Source organism: Vanacampus margaritifer, chromosome 16 (assembly GCF_051991255.1).
Source record: "Vanacampus margaritifer isolate UIUO_Vmar chromosome 16, RoL_Vmar_1.0, whole genome shotgun sequence".
NCBI classification, from domain to species: Eukaryota; Metazoa; Chordata; class Actinopteri; order Syngnathiformes; family Syngnathidae; genus Vanacampus; species Vanacampus margaritifer.
Genome location: NC_135447.1, coordinates 16,468,237 through 16,475,213, shown reverse-complemented (window position 1 = coordinate 16,475,213; position 6,977 = coordinate 16,468,237). Strand labels below are relative to the sequence as shown.

Sequence of the window (6,977 nt, the reverse complement as noted above, 5' to 3'; positions counted from 1 at the left end):
GTAATTTATAGTGTCAACATTTTAGAATGGCAAACATAACATTTTATAGTTTATTGTTCTGTTCCGAAAAAAGACTGCCAGGCAGGTTCTGGAAAAAGGTTTTTTTTTTTTCCTGTTATCTTTTGGGGTCTTCTGGAGGATTCTGCATGCCAGAGATATGGGATGGTCATCTTTGGAGTTAAACCAATCTCTGGGATGGCAGGACAACAATTAAGTTATTTTGTCTTTGATGAGGTTGCAAAAATTAGCAACCAGATGATGTTAACTAAAATAGTTAAAAACTTTAAATCATAGTAGTTTGGAACTGAAAAATATAACAATTTGAATTCAATGATTATTTTAAACTAATTTTTCCCCAGGTGCATATTAATGCTTAAAACCTAAATTGCCTGCTGAACTACACAATTTAAAGTGAGAACCATAATAAATGTTAAATAAATTTATCAACTTTCCTGTAGATGTATAGAATATATACAGTACATTAAACATGCATAAATAAAAGACATGGATACATTTTATTGCGGCAGCACGGTGGCTGACTGGTTAGCACGTCCGCCTCCCAGTGCTGAGGACGTGAGATCGAGTCCGGGCTTCGGCCTTCCTGGGTGGAGTTTGCATGTTCTCCCCGTGCTTGCGTGGGTTTTCTCCGGGTACTCCGGTTTCCTCCCACATTCCAAAAAACATGCATGGAAGGTTAATTGAACACTCCAAATTGTCCCTAGGTGTGAATGTGAGTGTGGTTGTTCGTCTCTGTGTGCCCTGCGATTGGCTGGCAACCAGTTCAGGGTGTACCCCGCCTACTGCCCGAAGCCAGCTGGGATAGGCTCCAGCACCCCCGCGACCCTAGTGAGGAAAAGCGGCCAAGAAAATGGATGGATGGATGGACATTTTATTGCAGTTTATAACAATTCCATCAATTTATGTTTGACACCACTGATGCTGCAGCCCCCATTATTTGTGGCACATTTACCATGTTAACTGTAAAATTGTTTGTTCAAGTTCAGTTGAAAAACAAAAAGGCCAAGATAAAGCGACTAGTAATAAGAAATGTAATATTTTTGGGTGTTTTTGTGTGTGAGCGGATCATCATCACGGCTTTCATCTGGGGACATATAATCTTTCAGGTTACTTTGGCTTCCACAGATAAGAAAAACAAGAGGCTACGCACCATTTGTCTTCTCTATGTCAACATTTTCTTTCCCATTGCATGCAATAATTGTGCCCTCCAGAATTTATACGATGAGCACAAAAGATTGATTGGTCTAAAAAGTTTTGCTATTTCTTTGGCCAAAATTGTCTCTTAAGACTGGCGATACCACCTCCTTCACCACTTGTCTTGTAAATATACACCACAGAGAAGAGTTAACAATCCCGGCAGATTTGAATGATTAGAAATATCAGCAAGGATATAAAATGAGGCTTCAAAATACAGTGGAATACAGTGTCTCGGATCTCATACAAATCGGACTTCAACTAAAAAATCGGAGTAAAAAATGCCTCGGAGTTTGAACTCATTTTTGGAGCTTGAACACCCAAGCAAAGCAAGCTAAGCCGAACGTACCTTGAAAACGAGTAGCCGAGCGAAGCCGAGCGAAGCCGAGCGAAGCCGAGCGAAGCCGAGCGAAGCCGAGCGAAGCCGAGCGAAGCCGAGCGAAGCCGCCACTGCTCATTTCCAGTCAGAATGCTCACGTTGCCACTGCTCATTTCCAGTCAGATTGTGAATACTCCCGGAGATGCTCCATACTCGCGAGTGCATTTTGATTTTTACACGACAATTTTCTCCGCCATGGGCCCAAAGAAAGACAACAGTGCCAGGGGGCAGCAAAGAAAAACATACAGTGCTACAAAACACAGTGGAATTAGGAAGGAGATTATCGCGTCGTTGTAACTACCGTGAATACTTCTGTAAATACTGGCACGAGGACCCCATTGGTAGTTGCTTGGTCAAGGAAAAATATCGCAAGATGCATTTTCCTACCGGAAGTTGTTGGTATGTGGGGTGAGGGCAGGCGGAATCATGCTCACGGCTGATTGAATGAGAGGGACAGCTTGATTGGACGTTCGTCTTTTACCAGAAAGTTATTCCATGTGGCGATTTAAAACTAAATTATAAAATTTTCCTCCCAAAAAATTTGCGCTAATACCAATGAATCAAACAAAGTTGTAAAACATATTTTGATTCTGGATATACATATGAAGTAATACTGGATATGCTCCGGACGTATCACGCTATTGAAATATGTATGCGCACGCTGAAGGCACACTTAAAAGAGGTTGGGCCTTACAGACGTCATAACTATTCTTTGCTACCTGAAGTGAAACATGCCATTTTGACCGAACTGCAAGCACCAGGACAATTGTTTGGCTATCGGACCATAGACGCATTTCCACAACAGGAACTTCGGGGTGAATTAACGGGGCCAGCCCCATATGTGCACGTTTCCACTGCTGGAACCTTCCCAACCGAGCTACATTTACAGGAACTTACGGGGACGAGCGGCGGTCCTACTCGAGGGTAGGTACTCTGCCAGCCCCATAAACTTCTAAAAATTATTTAGTATAAAAATTATCTTACCTTCATGCGCGACGATGATGCATTCTCGGCTTAAGTCTCTTCCACCAAAACAATTGTCTTAATAATACTTTGCCTATTTTCGTTCCACTCTACTGTTAGCCTTTTCAAATTCTTCATCTAGACGCCGTCTCATCTCATTCAAACCATCCATCCATGCCAAGTACATTAAAAAAAAGCAGAAAAACCGGCAACCGACACAAGTTTTTCTCTTTCCTCATTGTTGTTCTTATTTTTGCGGCGCCGTACTTGGGTAACATCACAGAAACTGTCGCAACGAGATTACGTGTCGGTCGAAACTCGGGACTTTCGAGTCAGCCTTTTCAAATTCTTCATCTAAACGGCAAGTACATAAAATAAAAAGCAGAGAAAGTTTTTCTCTTTCCTCGTTGTGATTTTCGTCACGTGGTGCTTGGGTGGCATCATGGGAGAAACCGTCGCACGGCGTTAACGTGTCGATCGAAACTCGTGACATCGCGAAATGGGTCGTACTCCGCAGTGGAGACACAGCCACAAGTGGGCCGGCTGAGAGGACGGTTCCTGTGAAAGTCCCTACCCCCCTCCCCATACCCGAACGTCCTGCAAGTTCTTCATAAGAAACACCAATTACATGTAATATGTGATTTTGTAATGCTGTTGAAACAACTACATCCACAAGGGACAGCACTGAGAACACGCAGGTTTGCAAGATGCACGTACCACTCAATGGGCCCAAATTACATTTGGCATGTGGGTTGCTACGATAAACTGAAATCCTTTGGCTTAACCTTGTCGGGATGTATAAGGACAATAATGTGGCTTGTGTGTGGGCCAACAAACAACAATCCGTCTGTAATCGCTCACAATTATATTGTGTCAAGAGTCTTGGTGTCATCCCAATGAGACTACGAACAGACATCGGAGAATGGGACGATGGCGGCAATACAGTGCACTCTTTGTCTTGCACATAGCGAATATTATGCAGGCTCATCCAGCAACAATTATGGAATCATGGTGGTCGTTCTTCAGAAGAGGAAGGTTGGTATATGTCATGTGTATGGTGGATGAAGAAGTACACAGCAGTTCAATGTGGGAAAAATTAAAGCTGAATTGTTGAGTACAGTATACCAAATAGCAAAAGTGATTTAGATTTATGATGATGGATTTATGATTTCAGTATAAACTCATGTGTAGGCAGAAGTGCAACCTGTGTTTCTTGTTTTTATTTTTACTACATAATGCATTACACATTTGTATTTTCTAGCTAAATAGCCAATCAATGATCTCACCTGCCACTACAAACGGTAATAAACTTGTGAGGATACATTGAAAGTGGCTTCCGTGGGGACGGGGCCTTAGTCTTCTGTCTTTTGTTTAGTTTGCGTTGTTCCATTGTTTATTTGTAGCTGTTTGTTCGTCTTTTGCTCTATGTCATGCCTATTTGATCACCCACGTCTTGCCATGCCAATTTTTGATATTTGTTGTTTTTATTTCTTTGCACTTTGCCTTGTTTGCCACCTTGTTTTTGTTCAATTAAAGAAAACCCCTTTTTTTGTTTGACCTCTGCCTCCTGGTCTATGCTTCCCTGAAACTAGGTCCTCAATCACATCATCCCTGACAGTACATACATACAGTACCTAGTAATAGTGACAGGAATATTTTTAGCATAAAACATACAAAAGGAGGTGAAACTAAATGTTTCTCAAAACTAACCGAATTTGACCGGATTTGAAATCAGGACCTTAGGACTGTGAGGTGGATAATAATAATAATAATAATAATAATAATGCATCGGATTTATATAGCGCTTTACTAAACACTCAAAGATGCTTAACAATGGAATGGATAGATACATTATTGATGCACTCACACATTCACACTGTGGTGGCGGTAAGCTACTTAAGTAGCCACTGCTGCCCTGGTGCAGGCTGACGGAACCGTGGCTGCCAGTGTGCCCTCCGACCACCACCAAACATTCGCACCTTCCATACACCAGTGTGAGTAGCACTAGAGACTGTTGAGCCAGCCAATGTATCCCCAGCACAAAATATGATGGACATTTACATCAAAATCTAGAATTACCAAAGCTTTGGTGTAAACATGAGAAAATTCAGGAAAAGTTAACAATTCCGAACATTTCTAAACTTTACAGTAGTGTCAGTCATAACAGACATTTAGGCCTAATCCCATTACTTCCTCTTCACACTACCCCCTTTGTTTCTTTAATCTCTCCCCTCCCCCTTCTATTTATCTGGGGAGGCAAAGACAAGAAAATCTCTCTCAGAATAGATCATTTTCACAAAACCCGGAAGGTAAGTGATCGTTGTGCTTATCAACTTCCGGTGTGGTTCACAGCGACTGTAACAACAATGCAGGCGAAAAATAAAAGCCACTATATCGTACTGGAATGCTCTTCCAGCGTTTTAAACTATTAAAGCAGCCTTTCCTTTAATCTCATTCGTTTCCCTGCGACACGGAACTAAAGCCAAATCAGTAATTCAGTATTCACAGCACATCATTAAATTGTGGACTATGTCTTGTCTGACCCAAATGGAAATCATGAAAGAAATAACCAATTCACTTAAAGGATCTTTGTGCAGTTTGTCACTTTTTTACTGCCACCTCTGGCCTAAAGCATATCTGCAGCATTCCATGGTGCGCGTGCGAGTACGTACACAATTTTAAAGCACCAGCCACAGTTGACAAACAAATACATGACTTCAAATGAGGTAAGAAAAACTCCGCCCTTCCCCAAAGAAACTGTGGAGTGTGAGGGTCTGCACACTTTATTATAAAAGGAAGATAAAAGCTGATGGGCGCAGTCAGAGTAAAACAGTCAGGGCTCTTCGTACTCATCTGAGCATTGGTGGCGCATGTAGAAAAAGCTTTAATATCAGAATGCAGAATTAATTGCACCATTCGTCTGTTAGGTTTGCCAAGCCCCCCCATCGGCACATCTTGGATACGACCCATCCTACACAACGCCTGTTTGGTCCGACCTAAAAAAAGTCGGCTGCAAACGTATCAGCGGGAGCAGTACAAGATGTATTCTCCGGAGTTTGAGAACTCACAAATAGCGCAAGAATTTAGCTTGCTGGCAAGGTTAGTTGTGTTATAATGTGAATAATGTAAACACATTGTATGATTACTTGCTGACACTGTCAAGGTTAACTTTTGTTTCGACATCTGCAATGATAACATGTATTATTACTGTTCCTGTAAGAATGTAAACATTGTCGAGCTCTAACTCTGTTAGGACATTTGTAATGTCAACATGCAAGGTTGTTGTTGATGAAGGTTGGTATTGTGACTACAATTAATGTGATGTAAATATTTTTGATTTGGGGAACTCATGAACGGAAAATTTTGTGGACTAGAGAGACACATCTGAAACTGTATTGTTCAACAACAAATTGACTGGAGATCAACGGAGTTGGTGAGCTCGTTCTGGGATGCTGCTGGCGGAGGCTCCTCTGATGGGCGGGCTGGCCTTAGTGAGCGCTCAGAAGTATCGAGATCTGGATGTGAAAGATCTGAAGAGCTGTACCCACTCAGGGGGCGGGTATGAAGCATTTTAAGCATCATCAGATGTTGGCAGTGGAGGCTGAGCTGACCAGAATGGATTGAACATTGCTGTGGACGCAATGATTAGAATGCAAGTCGATCTACCCTTGGCCTGGATGCCACATCATGGGTGGAAACTGATCAAAGGTCAGCAAAGACGCTACTGGCGAATGAAAGAGTATGCGCTCGCCGTGGCTGCACGCCTGGTGGGGTGGGCCTGTTGGTGGCGTCTGGGGACCCGATTTACCAATTCCAAATGACTGGGACTAGCCGCAAATGACATTAACTCAAGATGAACTGATCAAGGAATGTGCAGACTCAAGTCTGGGATTTATTGATAATAATATGAATCAATGACTCTCAAAATCAATATATGACTGATGCGTGCAGTGAGAATTGATAGGTACGGGTTAATAATAAGCCATGACTTCAACCCGTCAGCCGGTCTTTCGGATGTTAGTTACAAATCATGTGATCAATGTAACCTGTTTTAATAATGTGTCTGAAAGGAATAATGAATAAATCAAATCAAAATTTAAGTGAATTTGAGTGATTCGGCGACAGGAAAGACCACATTTTATTATCAGGAAAGGCCAGCACACACATACATCTGCAGTAGGCATTCATCTCCGAGGATTTCGTGTTGGATTCCCGAAACTCGAGGTTGTCCCAAGCCTTTTCCCTTGTTGGATTAACTTTACGCCGCCTCCTATGAGGAATCTGTGTTTGATCGATGCTGCAAGCAAACGAGTCCTCACTGGAAATTTCGTCATTATATACTGAGACTATGACACAAGTACAAAAACACAAACACACATCAAACATCGCAATCATCATCATTGAAAACAGACTATAATACTTA

At 42.0% G+C, this 6,977-nt stretch overlaps 1 long non-coding RNA gene across 1 annotated transcript; it reads left to right on the top strand.

Moving 5' to 3' along the window:
• The first annotated feature begins 4,809 nt into the window (after positions 1 to 4,809).
• On the top strand, positions 4,810 to 6,654 carry LOC144036593 (uncharacterized). The gene is made up of 2 exons (XR_013288680.1): positions 4,810 to 4,863; positions 5,482 to 6,654. It is a non-coding gene; the product is annotated as an uncharacterized LOC144036593 (long non-coding RNA).
• Positions 6,655 to 6,977: the final 323 nt, after the last annotated feature.